Source organism: Hetaerina americana, unplaced genomic scaffold, assembly GCF_022747635.1.
Source record: "Hetaerina americana unplaced genomic scaffold, ioHetAmer1.1.p SCAF_32, whole genome shotgun sequence".
NCBI lineage: Eukaryota > Metazoa > Arthropoda > Insecta > Odonata > Calopterygidae > Hetaerina > Hetaerina americana.
This window is the reverse complement of record NW_027286897.1, coordinates 2,480,458-2,492,568: the sequence shown is the minus strand read 5'-3', so window position 1 is coordinate 2,492,568 and position 12,111 is coordinate 2,480,458.

Genomic DNA, 12,111 nt, shown 5'->3' with positions numbered 1-12,111 from the left:
TATTGATTCTCATCCCATATCTGTCGCACTGAATTTCCAATTCACTCAGCAATGCTTGCAACCCCTTGGCTGACTGGCAAACTAACGCTTGGTCATCAGCGAACCTAACTGATTTCACATACTCCCCACCGACTTTCATTCCTACCTCTAGGTCTTCTCATACCTCTTTAATCATTTCCTCCACATATACGTCGAAAAGCAACGGTGATATTGGGCAACCCTGCCTTACACCTCTCCCTAATACCGCCCATCCGGACTACCCGTTCCCCACTCGCACCTGAGAAGTCTGAGATATGTACAGGTTGCGGATTAGCCTCCTGTTCCTCCAATCTATTCCTATTTTCTCCAATATACTCATTAGTTTTTCCCAATTAACTCTATCAAACGCTTTTTCGATATCTACGAAACAGGCAAATAGCTCCTGGTTGTGTTCTATATTCCTCTTGATTAATAATCTCATTACTGCAATGGCATCACGCGTACCTCTACCCTTCCTAAACCCAAACTGATCATCCCCTAAGTAATCATTTGCCCTACTCTCTATCCTTTTTTTTATGATCCTGAGAACAACTTTAGCTGCGTGGGACATCAAACTTATTCATACTGTAGTCCTCACATGATGTAGCGTTTACCTTTTCGCAATAGGAACTAAAACTAATCTCACTAAGTGTTCCAGCCAGATTCCTTCCTCATAGATACTACGAATCAGTCCATATAGTCTCTTTCTACCATATTTTCCCATGCATTTTAAAAGTTCCGCAGGAATGTTCTCCACCCTCACGGCCTTATTAAGTTTCATCTCCCTTAATGCCCTTCCTATCTCATCGTCGAGTATGCCTGGACTTAAGCTGTCTTCCTCTACGCCATGTTCCTTTTCTGTCTAAATTTGTTGGTCGAAGTTCTTTACTATGCAGTTCTTCTATATACTCCTTCCATCTCTCTTGGATCTTTCCTGTGTAGTATTACCTTACCCGCCTTATCTCTAACTGCTATCGTTGATCCCCCTTTCTTACTTCCCGATGAAGATTTAACTTTGCTGTACAGCGCACAAATTTCACCCTTGCTCTGCAAACTTTCCATATCCTCACACAGCGTCTTCCACCATGCTTCTTTTGCTTTATTTGTTACCCGCCTCAATTTATTGTTTAACTCTTTGTACTTCATTTGGCCTATCTCAGTATTTACATTCTTCCATTGTCTCCGCTCATCCATCTTTGTAATCATCACATCCGTGATCCATGGTTTCCTAATCCTTTTAGCATTAACGGTTCCAATAGTGTCTGTTGCGGATTTTGATAACCCTTTCTTGATACTTTCCCATTTTTCTTCAATAGTACTTAGCTCTTTACCATCCTCCATGATTTCCTCTACCGCCTGTTTGTACTCCTACCTTTTCAAACCATTTAATGCTTCTACATTCCATTTTCTAACCCTCCGCCCCTGCCTTATCTTTTTTAAACGGACGCTACATTTCATAATAACTAAACTCTGGTCAGGGTCCGCATCCGCTCCCGGGAAGCTGTGCAAATTTATCACACTGTTCCTAAACCTGTGTCTAACCAGAATATAATTTCAGTTGAGTTTTTCCGTACAATTATAATTTCAAAGTTTCCTTGCTTGACGTGATTCATTTGACAATATCAATATTATAATTAAACTTTTGCGCATTCTTGTATGTTTTTCTTCAGCCAATCATGTTATTTTTGTCAAAATTTATGACTTCATGTTCAATTGCCCAATTTCCCATGCATTGAAAATGTAATGTAAAACGATATTTGATTTTCCCAAGCCACACCGTGATATGTGATCGCACTCTTACTTATGCTGTTCATACCTTTAAGTATTTCTTTTGACATTTATAATATATTGCATATACCAGAGTAGTATTATCTTTGCATGTGGTGCCAGTTTATTCCCCCTCCGGGGAATACATAGTTTATTTCAAAGTTATTACTGGCGTTGCTTGTGGACATAAACGCTTCACTGGAGTTCAAGAATTAACTGATGGTGTAAGGTGGTGTATTATTGTGCGAGCGATTATGAAAATAGCATTTTATTCTGTCTAAACAAATTCTCGTAAAATTTTATGGCGTGTAAGGCTAGCCAATAAGCAGGCCGCATGGCGTGATTACTGCGTGTTTGCGATTCGAAACTTGCCTCAAGGAACACTTAGGAATAACGAGCTTCAGTCGAGTAAAAATTGAATTTCCAGTGAGTGCCCATTTTAAAATATTTTCCATAGCACCGTCTTATCTCTGAACTGATGAATTGGGAGGAAAGCTACCTCCCAACATTTGCTGACATATCTAGGCATCTTTGTTGGATTGAAGGGAATAAACTGCCTTCCCCGTCGCCCGTTACATTTAACTTGCCTCGTAGATGAGCTTTTTATAAGTAATTAGACGCAGGGCATAAAAAGCGTATGTATGAAGAACTTGCCAAGCGTATTTCAATGAGTGTAAAATACGCAACTTACTGCTGGCTAGAGAAGATTTTAAATTGTTGATAACATAATTTCACAAAAAGATCATAAATCCATATAGTAGAGCATCCGAATATTCTTCCATACAAATACCCAGAGATGCACTAAAAACGTGTTTGGCAGAAAGTGAAAGCATTGGGTGGAAAGTGTCAGGGATTAGGTGGATGGAGGGTGTCTAATGGGTAAGGGAACGGAGGAGAAACATCCACTTAAAATAAATTCCTGCAACGGACGTGCAAAGTAGTTATCAGAGGGAGAACCCACACTAATGAGCGCATATGTGTACGTTTGAGTGCCATAACGCCTTGTTTTGAGCAAATGTTAATTTTGCTCATTTCAAAAAATTTCCAATATATTCACATGGGCTGATAATAAAAATCAACCCCTTAGATGATAGACCGTCGCCATGCTAAGACCACTGGAGAATATACTCGTACTACAGGGATTAAAAAATCTTTAGCAATTTAATGCGTGATTTTAAATATTATTTTGAAGAAAGCAATTATGCTATTAGAATCCTAATAATAAACAGCTGAATGACTAACGTTGGGTTTCACATGTCGGGGGGTTATACCTAAGCATTCATTGCCGTTCGTTAAAGGAGACGGTTAAGGTCGATACACTATCATACGGGCGAATCAAATCCCCAGGCGTATTAAATACGAACGCAGGTTTAGGCGATCCCTACGCAACAAACGTCTCTTTTGTTGTTCTTATGTTTTTCTTGCTAAATGACACACTTAAGTCAATTATTTTGAAAGTTTTTATGCTGATTTTCCATTCCCACTTTTCTAGTCATTTTTCACCAAAACTAGCCGGAAAAACCTTGAATGTAATACTTTGAAACTTGTTGAAAAGTTCAAATTGAACGCTCCAATTGCGAGAAAAGTATTTGGTTCGTATTTAAAAAGTCAGCGAATTATCTTATTTTCATTGAGTATTATTATATTTAAAATTCATTAGAATAATACATTTTTTATTTGCGTATGCGTGGTCATATATTGCCCAGTAAAGTCGGTTGTAAGAAAATATTTCGTGTTCTGATTGATTTATTATAATTTTTACTCTTGTTTTCACCTACACTCCCCACAATTAGTTCTCAAATGGTGTCCACCTGAACACAAAGTAATTGAATTCTCACAATACATCCCGATCTACCGTGAGCGTCAATGAAATGATTGCGCACTTCTAGTGGAAATGAAAATTTTAAAAATGTCCTCATTTATATTAAGAATAAGTGTTTTGGACCATGGAATTATAATTATTTCGAATTAGACACATCAAATCCCTTTCCCCGCGTAATTATATACATATCTCTTTTTCGTTACTTCTACTTACTTCATTTTTTCAATTAAATCAGGGAATTCATTTGTTGATATATTTGAGGCACGAGTAAAGTGATTTTAATGAGCCTGTGGGATGACTCTCAGAGTTCAGAAATAAGAACAACTACAAAGTGATATACAGCGGCCATATACTGGGGTGAGAGGATATAATAACAGTGCATTAATGTAATTTATTATATCTCAGCATAAGACGTCTTTCTATCTGTATGGGCAATTCATTTTGCTTGAAATGACTGCTGAAAATTAAGGCTGGAAACCGGCACGTTTCCAATCGCGTGACAGGATGCTTAAGACAAAGATTTGTCGAGACAAACATTTATTTTAGCTTCCTATTTTTTTATCCTCCCAAATATCAAATCTTATATTGCTCTGACTTGTAATTACCAGCCTGTAAAATTATTCTTTATGTAATCTCAGAGGTATTAGGGGTTATATTTAAAAATAACGTACCTTATTAGCAGTAGTCCTTAGGCTTAAGCTAGGATTTTGATGAACTCTTGTACTACACGCTTCAATACTTTTTAGCGTATACTATATTGACACTAAATATGCTTAATGTTCATTCTGCATTTCAATTACTCATTCTTTCCCTCTGCTTAAATTCTATTTCCATTAGTTTAATTTCAAATGCCTATTCTTTTCTTCTCTCCACCTCACTTTTCCTGTATTCTCACCTCTGTTACCTTTTTCAACGTCCCAGTGCCTCCTTCCTGCATCCACTAGCCCTGTTTTTACAATCAAATTCTCGCAACAGCCATATCTTCCACTATCATTCCTGGGACCTGATTTATTTTTTTTATTTTTTCCTTTCCTTTTATTTCGTCCATAGAAAGTCGTACAATACTTAAACATTTTGGATCCATTAATGTTCGAGTAAAACCGATCATTCCCCGATTTTTAATGAACGGAATTCAAAATGCTGGAACTAGGTTATACGATTCACATGATTTGCGTTGAAATGGCATAGTCTCAAAAGGAAAAAAAAATTAAAAAGAGAATCCAAATTCTACGTGCATAGTTGAAACTAGTGTGCTTTTGTGTTACATTGGAAGGACTAGTAGTAACTGCGACCGAAATGCTTTAGAAACTTTATTTCTTCGAGATACTTGTATAAAGAGAAGGAATTACAAACCCGAACAGAGTGTAACAAATAATGTTTTGGCGCTCAGTTTTTTTCCATCTCCTTCACATCTTGCCGGTTTTCAGTCACTCCACAAGGCTTATCTCGAAGTACTGGGACGCAATCTTCCAGAGCCTGAGCACGCCCATGTTGAGGAAACCCTCGGCACCAGTGGGGCAAGAGGTCATGGCTTCCAGGACCGTCTCACCTACCTCACTGAGGCTCCTTCCTTCCTCCCGCACCCCCGCCGCTCCCTCCTCTCCCCTTGGCACCCCCGATGTCGCGGTGGCGGCGTCCGGGTGCACGTCTCCCCCCACTCCTTCCCTCGCGCCTCCCTCCCATTCTTCACCTCCCAGCCCCGCGTCGTCTCCACTACCTTCCACCCTACCCTTCCCACTTTCCGTTCCTCCTCCGTCCGGTGGTCGGCGCCTCCTCTCCTCCCAGCGTCTCCCTCCCCCTCCGCCCTCTTCCCCCGCGGCCCGTCCGTCGCCGCTGTCTCCGCCACCCACGATCCCTCCTCCCCCCTCCCCGAATCTCGGTCCTCTTCCTCCGTGCGAACTCTTCCCGCCGCCACTCCCCCCCTCGCCCTCCGCTTCCGTCCGCCCTCCACCGCCGCCCTCTCCCCACTCTCTCCCACCACCCGGTCGTTGCCGGAGGCGGTCGCCACCGCACCCGGCCCCCTGTCGCCCCAACAAGGAGGCCGCCGCGAACATTTCGTATTCGTCCGCCCCACCGCCGACGCCGGGATCATCCTCCCCGCCCGAGCCGGAGGATCCCCATCCCGCGTAGCTCCGGGGCGATTGATTCACCACCCTGCGAATGGAGAAGATAAAGGAACATAATGGAATGGAATGGTGGCTCCTGCTCACCCATCCATGGGCTCCGTTCCTTGAATATATAATTAAGAGGGTGGCAAGGGAATTATGCGCGGATAAGAGGATGGATGGTATCGTGGTGATGGGGGAGAGTTTCTTTATTTTCAAACCGACGAGCCTCTTGAGAGGACTTTTCCCTCTTCTTACTTGCCACTCGGTGGATTTTTTTTTATTCGCCACAATGAGGTGACGGCAATAAAAGTAATGTCCGCCTCTCGATGATTGCACTCATTGTTGGTAACAACGGGCATTAACTCTCAAAGATGGTGGTAAAAAGGGAGGAGGTCACGTGATTCGTGACAAGCGATAAATCATCATCTCCTATGGGCTCCATTTAATTGCAACTTTTTGAGTGAGATGTTCGCACGTATTGGAGCGGAGGGTAGTCACTCTGGAGGTAAACACATCTCGAGAATTCCAGCTGTTTCCGTATCATCCTCCTCCTTGAAACGATACGCCTTCATCCTGCCTTCACAATTGGGAGTATATTAATAGAGTCAAAGTGGGGGGGGGTATACGTGTGTTTCGCCGACTGTGAGGATTGCAGCCTAATGAAAGGCGGTTAAGTATCACGAGGGAAAATTTCCAAGGAAGATTAATGATAACATCTTTATTATTCAATATTTTTCAGTATTTGCATTTTGACGTATTCATTTGGAATATGAACTCTGGAAGATTATGTATGCATATTCATCAAGTTCCCAATTAAGTTGCAATTACGCAAATGATCATATTTATACGATCATCATAGTGCTATTTGGCTTCAAAAATCAATTTTTATTAGTTTTATGTGATACCTTGTGTACTTGTAATCGTCCTAAGGTAATTAATTTTTTGTGACTCCAAATATTGCTTATCTCCAACATTACTATCGCTCCACATGAAGCTTTGTACATGGATGATATTTTTTTGCGTAAGAAATCGCTTCGATCGCGAAGAATGATTTATCAATTTTATTGTACGTGCTCTTACTATTTTATTATTTAGCGGCGCTTATTTTCCTGAGTTGGTGAGAATATCTACGCCAGTTTAATATTAGAAGTCCATTATGGCTAATTGAGTAGTTTCAGGCGTGATGTGATGGAAATCTAACATAATGAATAACCGATACTAGCACTTTTCCACTGGATAAAAATTTTTTTACGACCGGGTTTCGATTTGCTGCATCGAAACCCGGTCACAAAATAAATTTCATCCAGTGGAAAAGTGCTACTATTAGTTATCCATTATAGCTATCGTGACATGAAGTTTTCTTGTTGTACTTCATAAATTATTGGACTGCAGGAAACTTCTATGAAAGGAAAAGTTGATATCAGAATTAAATATAGACTCGGGATTTCTGGGGTTTGCTTAGGTATTACTTCAGCGTCAGTAACCGGGGGAAGTTTTGGTGGTGGAATCTGACAGCAATATCCTTATTTGGCGGAGTGTGCTCCAAAGGTAAGCTGTTTCAAGTTCTTGGGTGGACGGATAATACTCAAGCATACCAAAAAACCCCGTAACCAATTTAATTTAGTTTTAGGTCTACATACGTGCATTGTCCTGTATTAACGTCCTTATATGCTCTTCAATTTTTGAGAGGCAATTACTTGCCATAATTTTTTAAAAATTTTTGTGGAGGTTAACAAAGCAAAAATAAAACATTTTTAAAGTTAGGTTGAATGAAAATTCATCATTGACCTTAGGTTAACGGGTAGCTATTTATTATTGCTCGACAATGAAGTGATAATAAGGACCACTAACGCGGCGTAGTGCGTGAAGTAGATGAAAGGAAGGGAAATCATAAATATGTGGTATCTATTTGTATTTGGGAGCCAAAGAATAAGCACTCGGTTTTTAGCCAAATTTGAAAATCTCCGACACGAAACGATATGATCTCCCCAAACGTTCTAGTCCTGAATTATTACCCATAAGAACGTATGTAGTAGTATGCCATATACTTGGATGATAGTCCTGCAATAGTATTTTATAATTTAAAAAATGTTATTAATAGATTATCGGTAAACTATATATCATTTTTCCGGTTCAGGTTTATCAGAGCTTCAAATGTAACTATTCCCAAGATTTTTATTGTGATTGTTCAGTTGGTAGTAAAGGATCTAATTGCACAACAGAAGATATAATATGTTACATTTTAAGCGAGGTACCTGTCTTATCTCCAACCTCTTGACGGTTGATATGATTAATACGCATATTTGCTCTCAATAAAGAATGCGCTTTGCGGCGGAAGATTGGATGAGAGGAATTAATGGAGAAGAGATATGAATTGAGAGCTGAAAAGGTGGAGAAATACCAAGAGATAAATTGCAAATAGATGTTCAGCCATTATTCCAAAGATGGTAGTCAACTAATAAAACAGTCGGCTGGAGATGAAGAGTTACCTGTACATCTGATTATTCATCATCTCTTCATTTCGCAAGGTTTTTTGATGTTTATCAAAATTAATATCTTACTAATCGAACTTTTATGTATGCTTAGCATACACTATATGTAATTTATAAACATTGGATTAAAAATTAGTGGGATAAGGTTTTGGGAAAAAATGCCGATAATTTAATGATAAAAATAACATGAAATTCAAATGACGGATATTTTTTGATGTTCAGAATATCCAATCAATCCAATTTTCATTTGTTAAATATGTATCGATGATGAAAAAGCACTCATGAGGTCAATATAATTTTCGTCTTTCGAGGTTGTCTTTTTTTTCAATGCGACCTATACCTAAACCAAAGTATTTCGATAGCATTCTTCCTACGCTCCTACCCTCCTGCTCATGTCGTTGCTGTGTTGGCAGAACATTTTCCGAAACTAGGCATTACTTACTACATTTATGAAACCACTTGAAATAAGTAATGATTGTCTTAAGGAAATAAATAATTAATTTAATCCACGTTTTTCAATATACTAAATATAACATGAATATCAACTCATGAATAAGAAAAAATGAAGGTAATATACGATACAAGTTATCTTTACTTTGTCATGATAATTATATGCTTCTGAAATGTGTCTTATTTTCTTCTAATTTCACTCAAAAATTTTTATTGAGTGAAGAAAAATTTTCTTGTAAGTTGAAATTTTAAGTTGAGCTGGATTGAGAAATTTCGGGGAGGGATAACGTAGTCGGAATAAAATTTCTATTTATATCTTAAAATATATCCGCTTAATATAATATTCTCACTAAATATAGCGCTTTTTAGTTGAACCAATCTTCACATTTACAGTACCAAGGATCTGAGTTAGCAGTAAATGCTAACAAATAATGACATTTTTTGCTTTAATTTCACATTTTTATGAGTTCTTCAATATGAGGTTGTAGAACATGACGTGGCCATCAGCTGGCTATTTATCCATCTAAGAAAAATTAGGAAGTCCTCACATTAAACGCATGCAGCAAAGAATCTCGTAAAAGTTCACGAGGAAAACATTGAGTCCCCCTCATTTGTGGGCGTAGTTGGAGAACGGCGAGTCTCCGAATGGGAATGGCGTCCTTGCCGACCGCGATGAATCGTCGTTCACTACTGACTTGTCTCGCCTCCTTCATTCATTTTTGCATTTCCTATTATTCTACCTTCAGCGAGTGAATCCGCCGCATAAACTAACATTCGTGTCACCCTTCACACACCGTTTTGTCGTTAAACCCTGTTATTTCATTCGAGTGGGAAATGACCGCGCGGGTGAGGAAACTCCCAAGGGGGCGAGTGAGAGAGGGTGGAGAGGAGAGGAAAGGGGGCGTCGTTGTAGTGCGTGGGGGAATTGGCGAGCGAGGAGAAAAGTGAGGTGCCCCAGGGGAGGGCGGGGGGATATGTGGGAGGGGAAGGGAGGGGGAAGGCGAGAGGAGGGTTGGGGATAGGCTGCGAAGGACGACAGAGCGGCAGTGGCGCTGCGCGATGTTCAAATTTGTGTTTCGCATCGTGATGTTAATTCACCATATATAAATAATAATACCATAAATATATATATATGTATATATATATGTATATATATATATATATGTATATATATATGTATATATATGTATATATATATGTATATATATGTATATATATATACATATATATATATATGTATATATATATATATGTATATATATATGTATATATGTATATATATATATATATATGTATATATGTATATATATGTATATATATATATATATATATATATATATATATATATATATATATATATATATATATATATATATATATATATATATATATATATATATATATACACATTCAAATACTCCGCCCGGCAAGTGGAAAGATCCGGAGTTCAAATCCCGGTCTAGGAAATATTTTTGTATTCGTGATCTGCTTGATTCCGCCTTCACCACCTCTCCTGTGTTCGTTCTTTATGTGTGTTCCTATCCCTTTTCCTTATATCTGTTTCTATATAAATGAGTATACATATATATATAAATCTATATATACATATACATATTTATATAAGAGCATACTGATCTACTGATATTTACTTTGATATATTCCGAATAAAGAATATTACAATTGCAAAATAATGCCTCGTTTCCGAAAAAATACATGCAAATCGCCAAGAAGTATCCCGAGGTATTGTGTTTACATCCAATATTGTATTTAAGTTGAAAGGATGCGCTCGCAACGCATATGATATTGGGACAAAGGCCGAATACCCTTCCGTATCTAAAAACTCTCGTCCGTATGTTACATTTCAAATTGAATCAAAGGATTGAATTTGGAATACTCATTGCGCTTCATGGTAATATCATAGAGAGCAAATCTGTTCCATAAATATATTTTTTTTAAATAATGGCATCATACGTGCCCTGTAGGTATACATCGCATATATTTCAAAAGAAATTTTAGCTACTTAAACGCTCATTATGACTGCTGTTCCTGAACCCATAAAACAGTAATTTATGCCACGAAAAGGAGGAATTATCTGGTATATTTGAGTTACAATTTTATTATATTTTTATGAATCGATTCTACAAAGTAATCTTCAATACACAAAACTTCAATTTTATTTCCTCCAGTGCAAATACACTAAGCCTGACAGTAGCTACCTTTGTTTTTAGTTCGAGGACGGTATGTGCCACAATTTTGCATGCGGGCATTAATAAAATGTGCAACTTCAACCTTCGTTGATATTCATTGTACCTGTACGATCTTACTTTCTATCGATTGACGTTGACGGAACGTAATACTCCAAGGTGTGCACCTAATGAAAAATAACCCACGAATCCTGGAATTGCTGAATTATCAACATTGACGGTGGCGACACCTCACCTAGTACTATGTATTTCGTTCGTAACATCACATTTACGTCGCGATTGGCTCGGCTTGACCACTTACCATCGCCTCGCTGAATCGTAGGAAAATCGCACGTCGTAGGCGATGGTAGCATCGTCAGCGCAGGAGAGACGCGAAAGGATGAGGGCAGGATGCCCAAGCGGGGTAAGTGCTCTCGGGGCCGCCGTGTGAGTCACGGCGTTTGGAGAGGAAGATGTGGGTGGAAGAGGTGAAGTTGGCGGAGGCGTTTTATGTGGGGAGGAGTAGAAAGTGAAAGAGAAATCTGCAGGGTGTGCGTATCTGAAACTTCCAGCGCAAACTTAGATTGTGATTTCTGTGCACCTAAACATTGACAATGCTCGGAGAGGCACTCCTGGAAGTATTTCTTTTTTAGTGGTAGCAGGGAATGTATTACATTAGCAAACCAAACATAGTAATTTGCAATACTAAGGCTAAATATTCCATTGAACATCACGTAAATTCGCGTTGAGTCTTCTGTCAAATCGTCACCATTCATGCGAAGCGTCGCCCATGAAGGAGAAGGAAAATATTTCTTCCAGCGGCGACGGAAGTTGATTCAAAGGAAAATGCTATAGTAAGCTCTTTTTTCAGTGTCATGGGCATCATCCCATAAGAAGAGTGCCCATTAGGAAATCTTTTTACGCTGGGTTTTTCCCGGTTTTCATGTGGAATGCTACTCTCAAAGTTTTTGTAAAATCTCAGGTGCACCTAAAATAATGGAAAAAAGCAAGTAGAGAAATAAAGGAGGAATCATCCAAAATTTTCGTACAATTCAATATTACTTACCTTGAAAGTGGAATGACGTGTTAATATACCCGACAAAAATTGAGAGGAGCAAGTGGAGATTGGTATTCATTACTCTTTGTTCCATCTTGTTTTGTGGTATTGAATTATGCAAAGTGAAAAAATCTTATCCGTTCGATAGTGTAACCACCTCTCTGACTTTTCCATTATTGTCCGGCCTGCAGATGTCATATGGGACGTGACCTAG